The sequence below is a fragment of the Phoca vitulina genome, unplaced genomic scaffold (assembly GCF_004348235.1).
Source record: "Phoca vitulina isolate PV1807 unplaced genomic scaffold, GSC_HSeal_1.0 scaffold1, whole genome shotgun sequence".
In the NCBI taxonomy this organism is placed as follows: domain Eukaryota; kingdom Metazoa; phylum Chordata; class Mammalia; order Carnivora; family Phocidae; genus Phoca; species Phoca vitulina.
In genome coordinates this window covers 9,559,565-9,575,033 of record NW_022589704.1, presented here as the reverse complement: position 1 = coordinate 9,575,033, position 15,469 = coordinate 9,559,565, and the positions used below count along the sequence as shown (strand labels likewise).

General features: G+C 41.7%; 1 protein-coding gene and 1 non-coding gene across 2 annotated transcripts in view; both read left to right on the top strand.

Annotated features, from left to right (window-relative positions):
• Window positions 1-15,469, top strand: part of FBXO36 (F-box protein 36) — a 128,512-nt gene that overhangs the window by 31,562 nt on the left and 81,481 nt on the right. The gene's annotated exons all lie outside the window — the stretch shown is intronic.
• LOC116637911 lies at window positions 14,034-14,140 on the top strand. Its single transcript, XR_004300554.1, has one exon. It is a non-coding gene; the product is annotated as a U6 spliceosomal RNA (small nuclear RNA).

Genomic DNA, 15,469 nt, shown 5'->3' with positions numbered 1-15,469 from the left:
GTGCAAAGGATCCTGTAAGTGCACACAGACAGGCATCTAACCAGCATGAGCTTGAAAAGGGAACTCAGTATGTCATGCCTGTTAAAACAGTCTTGTGAGATGCCTGGGAATTAGCCATGTATCCCAGGCAGACAGAACAGCCTATGCAAAAGCACAGAGGAGAGGGAGACAAATACAAGTGCTGGTATGTAAGTAGGGACGCCAGGGTGGCTCAGTTGATTATGCATCCGCCTTCAGCTCAGGTCATGATCCCAGGGTCCTGGGATCGAGTTCCACATCAGCCTCCTTGCTCAGCAGGGAGCCTGCTTCTCCTTCTACCTGCCGCCCCTCCTGCTTATGCTCTCTCTCTGACAAATAAATAAATAAAATCTTAAAAAAAAAAAAAAAGTGCTGGTATGTAGGTGGACCAAAATGTAACATCAGACATAGGCTGGAGAGATAAGAAGGGCCAGATCAGGAATGTTTTATATGCAATGTCAACGCTTTGAAAGGGATGGGGATCTCTGAAAGAGTTTCGGGCTGAGGATTGACACAATCATGGTGATGTCTTAGAAGCCGAGAAGCGGCATCCTAGCAGCAGAGTGTGAAGGCTGACTTCCAGGAGGGTAGCATGGGGAAGAAGGGGTGGAGAACAGAAAACCTCTGTACCTAATCAAGGGGAAAACATTTAATGTGCCTAATCAGTAATATGCTGGGAGATGCTTTGCAACTGACTCTCCAGGGGCGGAAAAAACCTGATTTGTGGCAATTGCCAATTTTTGTGTGTAAATATTTCTGTCGTGCCCAAACTAAGGCAAGTAGTAGCAATACAGAGAAAGAGTGGATTAAGAGAAAGATTTAGGAGTCGAATTGAGACTTGATGACCAGTTGAATGGAGGGTGAAGAAGTATAGGCTCTTTTAGATTTCCATTTTATGAGATGGTGACTGGTATGTCACTGAAATGGGGACAGTAAAGAAATAAGGAAGTCTATATGGTCCCTCTCCCCCTGCTAGAATGTTCCATGGACGCAGAGACTTTTCATCATTTCCATACACTGCTGTATCCCTAGCACCCAGAACAGTGCGTGGCACATGGTTGACACTCAATAAATATTTGTTGAATGAATGAGTGAGTGTTTCCCCATTAAACCATTAGAGATCACTGCTGGTTTAAGCCGTGCCCCCAAAGCAGTGAAGAGCCCTTTTATAGTGGGCTGAAAAGTGATGGGATGAGGAATTTGAGACGATGCTTAGACTACACTTGGAAAAGGCTCCTTGGAAGAACAGGAGATAGGTTGGACAGCAGCCAACTGGAGGAAATTGTACTTTGTCTTGGGAAGAAAGAATCTTAGCATGTAGCTTGAGGGCTGGCCCCAGGGGAGTGGATGAGAGCTGTGGGACCAAGACCTTGCATTAAAATCACGGCCCAAATAAAAAGTCAAGAACTGAGCTTGTAGGAGAGGGAAGGTGGGGGAGGAGGTATGGAGTGTTAAATATAAAAAATTCTACCGAGTCAATTTTAAGGATCTAATAGACTTTATTAATCAATTCATGCATCAGGCCGCATCCCATCTAGCAAATAGGAGATCCAAGGAGCTATACAAAATGGAAGGATTTTACAGGCAGAAAAGGGACGAGACAATAAAATGCCTGACTGGTTGAGACCATATATGTGGGGGAGGATGAAACTGCAATTGAGTTAAGTAGTAAGCTCTGGTTTGGGGATGTGACCTGGCCTAAGTGACTCCATTTTGGACTTGTGGCTTTCTTTTTCACAGGAGATAAGGTGGGTTCTGCCCAAGGTCAGAAGTCAGGGGCTGGAACCAGAAAAATCTAGATAGTATAGCTTGTCAGATGCTTACAAATGGTTTTTGCTGATTTCAATGTAGCTTAAACAGAAAGACCATGGGATGCTTGGCCAGCTGTTAAACTTAAACCCGAAAATGGAACCTCATCTATATTGACAAGAAAACTTCCCAAGTTTTGCACTGTGGCCATTAATGTAAGAGAAAGAACTTATTTTGGGGGGTGGAGGGAAAACTTTTTGAATCAAGTGTGTTTCATTTAAACTTTCTCAAGAAAATGTTTTTCTGCCCAAGAGAACATTTCATAAATCATTTTAATTACTGTACCTAATATAAATATTTTTAGGCATTACTTTATTTTAAATCGTGCATTTGGAAGGTTACACTATCACACCAGACTATAGGCCACACAAAACCTTAAATTTGATTGAGGGCTTCTTGAATTTTCTTACCTTGTTTTCCCATCCATCAAGATCTGCTTTCCTCCCTCAAATCAGCTTCATGCATTGCCTTCGGGGACTTTCCTAAGATCAGGCTTTGAGATGCAAGGCCCTAGGATTTTAAATTTCAAAAGCCCAAGCTGGGTGGGGGATGGGTGCCTAAAGGCTTTGGCACAGACAACAGTTAGAATGTAAGTGCTCCTCTCCCGAATCTCCAACCGAGAAAACCTTCCAGATTGCAGGCAGGACTCAGAGAGGAGGGAAAGAGGAGTTAGATGCTGCTGGTTCACCTGAAGAGCCCTTGGCCATTTCCTTCCAAGCTGGTTTGGGGGTGAAGGTCAAAAACCCAGTGGACTCCCCAGGTAGACTGAAGTTCCAGGAGCTGAGCAGACCTTTGCCCTCCCCCTCCGCACCAGGTGAGGAATAGGAGAGGCAGGTGAATAGGAGAGCCTGCTGAGAGGTCTCAAGTGCCTCCCACCCCCAGCAGGTGGCCGGAGAAGGTGCTGTCCGGACTGGCTGACAGCCTCCCAGCCACCTTGGTCACAGGGCACCTCCTTCTGCAGGCCACCATTGGGGGGGAAATGTTGCCACAAGGGGACCAGGAGGAGACTGCTACAGCCCTTAGCTGTTTCCTGCACCACGATAAACCAAGAACAGATGGGATGGAGGCCATCTCACCTGCTGCTGGCTTGAAGATAGTGAGTGGTACAGAGGCCTCACTGCTCCCCAGGAACTTGGACTCAGCCTCAGTAGGGAGGAGGGAGGTGCCAAAGGGACCGAGATTAGGTCTAGGAAACACGTTCCCTTGGGGCCGGGATGGAGAGAGATGCTTTTCCCTGTTTACCCTGCTCATTTTACCATGTGCATTTATAACCTATTCAAAAATAAAATATTCACTTATAGAAAAAATTTTATTTCTTGCACGTGTGTTAAGCAAGTGAGTGTTCTATTTACTACGTTGTTATAACAATATAGATTCTAAGCAATTAAAGCCAGATACTTGTTTTACAAGCCAACATAAATAATTGTTTTATATTACTTTGTATTCATGTTCTGGCTCTAAGGATAGGATCTTCTTAAACAAGATTTATTCATTTTTTACACTACCCTCTTTCCATACACAGCTGGCTGGCTCACTGCTTTGCAAGTAGTAGGGACACAGAAAATATTTATCTGATTGATAAATATATTGATAAAGTAAATGGATATGTGACCATCACTACAGACCCTTTGAAGATTTGATTCAAATCATTTTGGAAGTTTGACCATATATTGAGGGCTAATTGTTTTCCGGAGAGAATAGAGAACATTTCTCTGTCCAGCAAGTCGTTTGAATAGCAGACAAATAGGACCTTTTATGGACTGTGATGACACAAAGAGAGTGACTCAAACTAAGTCTGAAGAATGAGTTTTTTCAGGAGGACAAGGCAGGGGAGGACACTGTAGGCATTGAGCATGCGTGTGCAAATGCATGGCGGTATAATCCAAACATGGCACACACAGCTCGCTGGGGTGATGATGAGAAGTGATACTGGACAGGGAGATAGGATGCTGATCATCCAGAGGCCAATTTCTCATTGCGTTTGCTAGCATCTTAGGCGTGGAAAATGCACTGGGCTCCAGACAAGATCTCCCAAGGGGCTGGCTCTTACATGAAAACAAATGCATGAGTGAATATCAAAGCACTTGATGAAAGTATTAGAAATTGCTTTTTTTGCCCTTATTCTCCCTTACAGTCTGCAGTTTAGCAGGAAAACCTGTTCGATGTAATCCTGGGGTTACGAGATATGATACAGGTACCATTTGTCTCCAGTGAGCAACTCAGCTTTAGGGTCGGTTGCTAGAAAGGGATTTTGCTTACCACCTGCATGTTTGGAAGGGTTACATGGGGCATGTTGGGTGAGAAGCAAAGCAGTTTACTGGCTCCTCTCACCATCTGGCTTTGGAAGGGCTCAAATGACACCTGCTCCAAAACCCTGTTTAATATGGAACCCCCAGCCTAGGCTCAGGACTCCCTGTCTGGCTTTCCTAGTTTGTTTTTCTTCGCAGCATTTTTTAAAAAAGATTTTAGTTATTTATTAGAGGGAGTGCACGCACGAGAGAGGGAGAGAGAGCAGGGGGAAAGGGAGAAGCAGACTCCCTGCTGAGCAGGGAGCCTGATGCGGGGCTCAATCCCAGAACCCTGGGATCATGACCTGAGCCGAAGGCAGACGCTTAACCCGCTGAGCCACCCAGGCGCCCCTCTTCACAGCATTTACCTCACATTCTAACACACTATGAAATATATTTACTTGTTTTGTGTACTGTCCATCTCCCCCCCACACACCCCCATGGAATGCAAGCTCCATGGGCACAGGGCTTTGTCAGTTTTGCTAGAACAATGCGATACCCGATGTGCTTGTGGAATGGGGAGGGAGTGCATGAGATGTTGTGACTTCTCAGTACATCAGTCACACTCCCACCAAAATTAAGTGAAAAACCCATCCAATGTCAAGTCTTCATGATTTAAGGATTAACACCATTAGGTTTGTAAACACCACGGCTTCCCTGCATATTGTGGACACGGAGAAGTTAAGGGCCTCTCGTCGTTCCAGTGAGGCAGCATGTCGAACAGATGTAGAAGCTTTGGGGTCCGGTAGACCTGGAGTCAAAATCCGCTGAGCACTGAAGGAGTTCGGGCCAGTTCTTCATCTGTAAAATGTACAATGATGCTCACCTCCCAGGGTTGTTGTAAAGATTAAAGGGGAAAAAAGTCCAAAGCACACTGCCTGCCCATGGCACGTGGTAGGCACTTGAAAACATATTATCTTATCGTTTTGGGAGCCATATTAGTCTGCTAGGGCTGCCATAACAAAATACCACAGACTGGGGGGCTTAAAGAAACAGAAATTTATTTTCCCATAGTTTTGAAGGCTAGAAGTCCAAGATCAAGGTGTTGGCAGGTTTGATGTCTCGTGAGGCCTCTCTCCTGGCCTTGCAGGCGGCCACCTTCGCAAGGGGGCCTCACATGGTCTTTCCTCTGAAAATGTGCATCCCCGTTGTCTCTTCCTCTTCTTATTAAGGACGTCAGTCACACTGGATTAGGACCCACCTTTATGACCTCATTTACCTGTTCAACCTTTACCTGTTCAAAGACCCTGTCCCCAGGTGAGGGCTTTAGCATAGGAATTTTGGAGGGACACAGTTCGGTCCGTAACAGAAGGTGAGGAAGGTTTTGACAAAGTAACTCCAATTTTGATATATTGGAAAATTAAATTATCTTTAATTCCCAGAAACAAAGGGACTTTGGTGGCTGTGTTTTGACTAGCAGATAGGCACTGAGAAGGAAAGAGATGGAAGTATTCAGTAGCAGGTGTTCATTTTACAAACAAGAAGGAAGGAAACCATCGGGAAGAGGGAAACATTACGTGTGCAGAGAGCCCGAAAGGCTCGTTCCTGAGTGGTTGGACTCTACCTGAGGATGCATTTGAAGGAGCAGTAATACAGAATGGGTAAGTCACCAGAGGGTTTAGGGCTAGCAACGGCTGTTGAGAGAAAGCTGAGAGAGAGAGAGAGAGAGAGAGAGAGAAGGCAACCGTATTTCTGATCGCAAATATTTGCCTCATCGAGAGACACTGTCCATTTCTCCACCATTTGGGTCTACATTCCCTCATTCCCTGCCTAGGAATTAAGCACAAGCAGAGCTACTTCTAACTAGACCCCCGAGAAAGTTGGGGAAAATTTTAAAAATAAATTTTCTACCAGCAAATTACTCTTTTGTTACCGGAAGCAAAAGCAAAGACACCTTCGAGCTGTAAATAGTAATTTTATCAAGAAGGCAGGTTGCAAGCTTTAGGCACGTACACCCCGAGATGGGGTCTGTGAAGTGGGGCCATAGACACCTGGGCCTTCCACCTGCTTGGTCACTTTTCCTGCCCTTATCTGGGAAGGTTTTGGAGAAAGGAATCCAGATTGTATTATTTTTTTCTGGGCATTGTTCCAGAATATAATATTGTACTAATACAAAAAAAATAATTTAAAAAAGCAATTGCATCTGTGTTTAGAGGGTTTTGTTTTTTGTTTTGGTTTGAGCTTATTGAGTAATTTGAATTTATTTTTTAAAGATTTTATTTATTTGTCAGAGAGAGGGAGAGAAAGAGCACAAGCAGGGGGAGTAGCAGAGGGAGAGGGAGAAGCAGACTCCAGGGCTGAACAGGGAGCCCTATGCGGGACTCGATCCCAGGACCCTGGGATCATGACCTGAGCCAAAGGCAGATGCTTCACCGACTGAGCCACCCAGGCATCCTGAGTACTTTGAATTTCTTTTGAGATTTTCTGCACACCCATCTGGCAGACACAGTGTTTTGGGGTCAGGCCTCTGCAGCGTGTGTGTTAGAACTGACTGGTGTAGCCCTGACTCACACTGTCTCTCTGCACTTGGGAAGGAGCCTGCCGTCTCCAGCCTGAGGAAATTGTGGCTTTCATCAGGTTCTCCAACAACAGCTGTAAGAGTGGATCTGTGCTTCTTCTATGCTTCTTCTAAACCTAGGGAACTGCATCTATATTTGTGACCTCTTATGTAAACAAATTCCAGTGATAATTTGATAGAATAGGAAAATAAAAACCTATCTGGTGCTCTGCTAAGCTCATTTATATGAATCATTTCATTTTTATCCTCCCCGAAGATGTGACTGATACAAGCGAGCAGGCAGAGATTATGTGACAGGCCCAAGGTCACCCTGATACTAAGTCCTAGCACTGGAATGTCCCTCTGGGTCCAAAACAACTGCTTGGACACCCTTGACATTGTGCCTTCACGTCGTAGGAACACAGTGACGTCCCACCGCTTTGGTGTGACGTATGTTTAATCCTCTTATTGCTTATATGACTTTTTTCTCCTGAATCGTAAGGACTCATGTGGGATTTTGCCCGTTTTCTTTTTTTTTTTTTTTTAACAATTTATTCTTTTTTTCTTTTTTGGGGCTGGGAGGGGCAGAGGGAAAGGAAGACAGAATCTTAAGCAGGCTCCACAGCCAGCATGGAGCCCGGCAAAGGGCTCAGTCCCACAACACTGAGATTATGACCTGAGCCAAAATTAAGAGTCGGATGCTGAACCGACTGAGCAGCCCGGCGTCCTGCCCATTTTCTTTAGCAAAAAGATTTTTTTTTTAAGATTTTATTTATTTATTTGACAGAAAGAGACACACACAGAGAGAGAGAAAACAAGTAGGCAGAGCAGTGGTCAGAGGGAGAGGGAGAAGCAGGCTCCCCACTGAGCAAGGAGCCTGATGCGGGACTCTATCCCAGGACCCTGGGATCATGACCTGAGCTGAAGGCAGACACTTAACTGACTGAGCCACCCAGGCGCCCCTCTTTTGCAAAGATTCTTATCATTAGTATGTGTGGTTCTCTTACATACCTCCTTTGTGAAAAATCTTGTGCAAGTTTTGCTTTCAGAAAATCTTCATAATGTGATATTGTGTCTGGTGTATAAACACCCAGGTCTTTATGCACGGTAAGGAGAAAATTACAGTCATTGTGAATTGTGTAGGACCTCCAGTTTGCTCTATTGTAGTAGAGTGTTTTTCTATAAAGAATACTGCTTAAAGTTGCACTTCTGGATCTCTAAACGAGTTGCGGAAGCAAAACCAAAAGCTACAACCTCTGTAGTGAATTATCAAGTTAAAATAACAGCTTCTGATCAGTCAGAATCTGGAGTTCTGATTCCGAGATTTCAACGAGAGAATAGGATGATATTAAAAGCATGTATAATTAAAAAACAAACTCTCGAAATCAGAGAACATACGGGTGGTGGCCAGAGGGGAGGAAGGTGGAGTGGTGGGTGAAATAGGTGAAGGAGATTAAGAGGTACAAAATTCCAGTATTAAAATAAATGAATCACGGGGGGCGCCTGGGTGGCTCAGTTGTTAAGCGTCTGCCTTTGGCTCAGGTCCTGATCCCAGGGTCCCGGGATCGAGCCCCACATCGGGCTCCCTGCTCAGCGGGGAGCCTGCTTCTCCCTCTCCCACTCCCCCTGCTTGTGTTCCCTCTCTCAGTGTCTCTCTCTCTCTGTCAAATAAATAAATAAAATCTTTAAAAAAAAATAAAATAAATGAATCACAGAGATGAAAAAGTACAGCATAGGGTATATAGTCAATTAATATTGTAATAACGTTATATGGTCACAGATGGTAACTACGTTTGGTGAGCATTGCATAACGTTTAAAATTGCGCTATTGTGCACCTGAAACTAATAAAATATTATATGTCATCTACACTTCAAAAATAAATATAAAAAAAGTATGTATAATCATGCCCAATGCGATACTATCCCAGGTTCCTGTACCATTTCCTAAAATGAAAATGCTATTTTTTTATTATTCTTAAAGTAATACATTTTACATTATTACTTTCTGCATTTATTATATTAGTTTATCTAGATTTTATTTTTGAATGTAGTTGGAGGTAGGGGTTTACATTTATTTCTTTTAGATGGATGGCTTATCATGTCCACACTTTTTTTTTTTTTTTTTTTAGAGAGTGCATGCACGCTGGGGAGGGAGGGTGCAAGGGCAGAAGGAGAGGCAGAGAGAATCTTAAGCAAGCTCCACACCCAGCATAGAGTCGGATACAGCTAGGTTTCAACCCTCCTAACTCTGAGATCATGACCTGAGCCTAAATCAAGAGGAGGTTGTTTAACCAACTGAACCACCCAGGCGCCCCATGTCAACATTATTTATTAAATAAATCATTCTGGGGTGCCTGGGTGGCTCAGTTGGGTAATCGTCTGCCTTCAGCTCAGGTCGTGATCCCAGAGTCCTGGGATCTAGCCCCACATCAGGCTCCCTGATCAGTGGGGAACCTGCTTCTCCCTCTCCCTCGGCTGCTCCCCCTGCTTGTGCTTGCTCGCTCTCTCTCTCTCTCTCAAATAAATAAATAAAATTCTTTAATCAATCAATCATCCATCTCTTACTCTCTGTAATTTTATTAGATAATGCTTGATTTCCCTCCATAGCTTTTGTACCACATTGAGAGTACCTGTTTCCCCACATTCTTGCTAACAGAGGGCATTTTCAGTCTTTTGGATGTTGCCAGTCTGGATAGATGAGAAATGAAATCACATTGAGATGTGATTTTAATATGCTTTTCTATTATTATGAGTGAAACGGAGCATCTTTTCATCTGTTTCTGAGCTGTGTAAATATTTTTTCCTGTGAACTTTGTTTTCATGTCTTTTGCTCATTTTAAAAATTAATTCGTTGGCCTTTTCTCTATTTCTATAAACTCTTTAGGGAGATTAGCCTGTTGTCATGATCTTAATTGCAGATGTTCTTTCCAGAGTATCATTTTTCTTTTATTTATTTTTAAATTTTTTTTTAAGATTTTATTTATTTATTTGACAGAGAGAGAGAGAGACAGTGAGAGAGGGAATACAAGCAGGGGGAGTGGAAGAGGGAGAAGCAGGCTTCCCTTGGAGCAGGGAGTCTGATGCAGGGCTCGATCCCAGGACCCTGGGATCATGACCTGAGCTGAAGGCAGATGCTTAACGACTGAGCCACCCAGGCGCCCCAGAGTATCATTTTTCTTTTGACTTTGTCTGATATGTTTTTTTAAAAAACTAGGCTTATTATGGGGCGCCTGGTTGGCTCAATCGGAAGAACATTGACTCTTGATCTTGGGGTTGGGAGTTCGAGCCTCATGTTGGGTGTAGAGATTACTAAAAAAATAAATAAATGAACTTTAAGAAAATCGGGATTCTCAAGGTATGCTTTCAGTATAGTAAAAATCACCCTTTTCAGGTGAATTTTGACAAATGAAATACCAGCACCATAGTAGAGAGAGAGACCATTTCTATCGACCCAAGATTTCCCTCATGTCCCTTTGTGGTCATTCCCCTCTCTCACCCTCATCCCTTTGGTACCACTCACCTGATTTCTGTTTTGCCTTTTCCAATGAATCCTAAATGGGATCATACAGTCTGTAAGCCTTTTATATCCAGCTTCTTCCACTTAGCATAATTCTTTTGAGATTCAACCATGTGATTGCATGTATCAGCAGGTCCTTTTATTGCTGAGTAATATTTTGTCATATGGATCTATTTATCTATTTACCAGTTGATGGATATTTTGGTTATTTTCAACCCAGAGGTGTTACAAATAAAGTTGCTTTAAACCTTATCATGTTTCCAAGTTTTTTATGTTTATATAGTCAAATTTATCAATCCTCTCTTTTATGGCTTTTAGATTTTGAGACATAGAAAGATAATAAAGGAATTCACCATTTTTTCTTTTTAGCTCCTGTATGGTCTCATTTTTTACATGCAGATCTTTGATCTGTTTGGAGTTTATCTTGGTGTTAGGCATAAATCAATTTTTTTTTTTTCCCAAATGGCTAAGTTGTCCCCAAATACCTAAATCAAACTTTTTAATCTGATGTAGGAAACTATTTTACAATTATTTGTAATTATTTATAATTTATAATTTAATACAAATATTTTGATTTATTACAGTTATTTGTGTTTATCACTGCTATTCAATTAAAGTTAAAAATTAAAAACCTAGGGGCGCCTGGGTGGCTCAGTTGGTTAAGTGACTGCCTTCGGCTCAGGTCATGACCCTGGAGTCCTGGGATCGAGTCCCACATGGGGCTCCCTGCTCAGCAGGGAGTCTGCTTCTCCCTCTGACCCTCCCCTTGTCATGTGCGCTCTCTCTCTCTCTCATTCTCTCTCTCAAATAAATAAATAAAATCTTAAAAAAAATTAAAAACCTATTTTTCTTTAAAGCTTATTTATTTATAATCCCTATACCTAACATGGTGCTTGAACTCAGAATCCTGAGATCAAGAGTCCCAAGCTCCACTGCTCCACCGACTGAGCCAGCCAGGCGCCCCTAAAACCTATTTTTCTTTAAACATTCAAATACAAACCTAGTAAATTCAATTGTAAATCCAGTAATTTTGAATGACAATTCAAAACACTCAGTTTCATTATCCTTTTTTGAACGTTTAATGAACTTACTACAGTTAGCAAATTATAATCCTTTAAGCTTTAAAGCACTGTTTACAAACTTAATTAGATTATCTTAGAAATTATTAATTAACTTATAAATTTAACAAATTAAATTCTCTTAAATGTAAGTACTATTTACAAACTTAATTAAATCGTCTTAAATGCTTCAATCTATACCACAAAGTTAATGTATTTGATTTTCTCAAGCATTTCTAAAACCTAAAGAGACATAATTACAAATCTAACAAAATCAAGCCAAGTGTGTGCAAAGCTGTAATGAAACAAATGTAAAAATGTAAATCAAATTCTTTTAAATATCTTAAAATCATTATAAATGTAACAGATACTCCTAAGTTTAAATATTGACTACCAACTCAATCATTTACATTATCCTATGTATTTATATTAAATTGAGAAATACGATATCTCAGATTCTCTATGGTGGCATTTTAAACATCTTAAGAATACACAAAGTACAGCTTCTAGTTAAAGAACTGTTATATACCTTCCCTCCCTCTGGCAACACCACTAAAATGACAATTACAGGGTTTTTCTAAAGCATAACCCACAAAGACAAAGGGAATAGGAAAGGCAACAATTTTGCGAGCTAGAAGGCAGATGACCTACTGGTAGCTGATTCAACAGCCCCGGAAAAGCTGAAATCTAAGCCAGTGTTGGGCAAGTCAAGAAACAATCAGATTTGTGCCCCAGAAACGCAGAGCAGGGAGGCTCAGGAATGGGTAGAAATGGGTTCTTTTGAAAGCAAGGGTAAAGAAGGACCTGAAAACAATAGGAATGATTAAAATTCTGTTTGAGATGTGGTTAGAACCACCTTCCTCATCTCCTCCCCTCCTCTGCACAACCAGCAATAGTTTTGCTTCACCCTCCAGAAGACTGGAAGTTTGGTCTCTGGAGGGTTAAGGAGGGATACTATAGCCTCAAGACCCCAGGTCACTGGGACAGAGGGACTCAGTGTTGAATATGGCAAGAGATGAAAGGAAAATCCACATACTGATTTAGGAGACTCACTCTGACTTTCCCAAGGCTCACAGGATGCTGTAGGCAGCCAGCCTCATGCCCTCTAGGCAGAAAGCTTGAAGATTCTTCTCTGGAGAATCAGACCAGGCCAAATGAAGAGATCAGAAGATTTTCATACTCAGGATTCTCCAACCAAAGAGCCCCAGCAGATCACCCTATAATGAGGTCCTCCTCTGGACAAGCCCTGCTCAAATGCCAGAACTTACAATCAGTTTCCTAGCACCCCACTCCTGAATACACATGGACAGCTAAGAATTATCAGGCTTTTGAGGAAACGCAAAACAAATCATCAGTGCCACCATCACCAACAAAATCCAGGAAATATGATTTTGGAGAAAATAAAGACAATGCACACAGACAGAACAAAATACTCATCAGTAATAGCCTCAGCAGGGTAAGAAGAGGTATTGTAGCCATGAAACAAGAACAGCACACCATTTAAAAAAGTCAGAAAATTAACAAGAGCTTTTAGAAAATAAAAAGCATCATAGGAAAAATGAAAAACTCAACAGAAGGGTTGGAAGGTAAAATTGAAGAACTCTCCTAGAAAAAAAAAAAACCAAAGGCAAGAGATGGAAAATAGGGAAAAAATAAAAGAATTAGACCAGGACATCCAATTGCTGGGGAAAAAAAGGCGGGGGGGGGGAATTCCAGAAAAAAAAATCATATGAGAAAATGTCCTAGACGTGAAGTATCCCTAAATTAAAAACTCTTACCAAGTGCCCTACATAATGAATGACGGAAGATTCATATCAGGTCCACTGAGGAGGCAGAAACCATATTGCTATTTTACCAGGGACAGTTTATTATAAAGAATTGTTAACGAATAGAACTTGAAAGGAGTCAAACAGGGCAAAAACCAGTACACAAACGTTTATGGAAACTTTATTCATAATAGCCAGAAACTGAAAACAACTCAGAAGCCCAGGCATCAAAGCAGCAGCTTGGAAGAAAATCCAGAAGCTATGAGAGAGCAGGGGTGAATCTGAGATGTTTACCTCATTCCCAAAGTAGAGATCAAAAGGAGGCTAGCTCTACATAACCCCAAAGCCAGCTTAAGAGTTCAGTACTTTAGGGGCGCCTGGGTGGCTCAGTCTGTTAAGCATCTGCCTTCAGCTCAGGTCATGATCTCAGGGTCCTGGGATTGAGCCCCGCGTCCCCCGATTATGTTCTCTAGCTTGCAGTCTCTCTCTCTCTCTCTAATAAATAAATAAAATCTTAAAAAAAAAAAGTTCAGTACTTTATTGTGGTTATCATCATGTTATCGATGTCATAGAGGATAATATTCTGAGGAAAATGATGAAGACTGTCATCCACAATGTGATCCAGAAGACTCAGACTCTGAATCTGGGGAAGTTTCAGGAATACCTTCATCTAGTTATTCCACTTATATTTTCCTTTTTTAGGTATACACAAGGACAGTATAAATTTATTATATCAAAATTAACAAAATACATATATTGTGTCAATATAATTTATAAAATTAATGAAGTAATACAAATGCTAAAAATAACATAATAAAATACGTGTCTAGTGACGAATAAAATAGCCTTTCAATAAATATAAAGTAAGTGATTAAAAAAACATGCTGGGGCATCTGGGTGGCTCAATCTGTTAAGCATCTACCTTCAGCTCAGGTCATATTCCCAGGGTCCTGTGATGGAGTCCTCATCGTGCTCCCTGCTCAGCGGGGAGCATACTTCTCCCTTTCCCTCTGCTGCTCCCCATGCTTGTGCTCCCCCCCTCTCTGTCAAATAACTAAATAAAATCTTTAAAAAATTTGCGTGCTCGCTTCGGCAGCACATATACTAAAATTGGAACGATACAGAGAAGATTAGCATGGCCCCTGCGCAAGGATGACACGCAAATTCGTGAAGCGTTCCATGTAAAAAAAAAAAAGTGCATCAGTTTTTTTGCCAGTGTTATTTCTTTCTACATGGCACATAAAATAATGCTGCGACATGACGTACAATGGATAGTGTATTAGATCTGATGAAATATGGTATTATTTCACATGAACACATCCAAAGAAAAAGAGGTTCCCAGCACAGTGACGTGCTCAAGCTCCTCTTCTCCACAACTTACTGCTTCTGTCTCCTCCAGGTGAGTGCTGTCATCTCAACCTGGCTCCCCTCATAGTCACAAAGTGGCTGCGGCAACTCCATTAATCACATCAAAGCACAATGGTCAGTGCCCAAAAAGAGGCTCTGTTTCTCCTTGTAAGTAATAAATCTTCCCAAAGCTTCTGCAGCCTTTTCCTGGTGTCTCTTTGGCCAAAATTTTATCGCATGCCCATGCCCATACCAATCACTGGCAGAGGGGAAAAACTACCAAGAATGACTTAGACCCATCATGTCCTGCCTCCTAGGACTAGAGATGAGGCCTGCACTCTGTGCAGAAGCTATGCAGAAGAAAGAGACTGCTGGACAAATCGGGCTCTACTAGGAAAGGCAGGTGGGTGGCAACCAGCAGTATCTGCTATCAATTCCTAATCATATCCATTGTGTTTGAAATTTACTAATTTGACTCTCCAAGGGCAACTGCATTTCTGAATTCTTGAAGAAATATTTCAATGCAGTCAGCTCTTCCTTATTATAAATTTCAGTTTATTCCATTCTCATCTTAGCCTCAGACTCATCTTGTCCATTATTAATAATGTTGCTTTTGGGGCGCTTGAGTGGCTCAGTCAGTTAAGTGTCCGACTCTCGATCTCACCTCAGGGTTGTGAGATCGAGCTCCGTGTTGGGCTCTGCTGGGCATGGAGCCTGCTTAAGATTTTCTCTCTCCCTCTCCCTCTGCCCCTTCCTCCTTCTCTCTCTAAATACTACTACTACTACTAATATTAATAATAATGTTGCTTTTATTCCTAATGTATAAAAATTACTACCATTCCAGATTGAAATTTGGGATATTTGAAAATCTAAGTTTTGCTGTATTTAGACAAATTGAACCAAACACAGACACACAGAGGGGAGCACATATTTGATGTAAATTTGCACTGAAACCATCATAATTGTTGTCTAGTTTAAATAAGGTGAAATAAAATCAATTATCTTCATAATTCACTTAAAAAATAACATCTTTCTGCCTTTCAGAAAACCGGTGCTTTGTGAGCTTTTGAGTAATATCGAAAGGTAAAGTTACATGCAGGGTTTACCTTGCAGTCCTCACTTCTCCATTTCTCAGTGTGCTGTTCAGATAACAAAATCCTTCTTCCCCT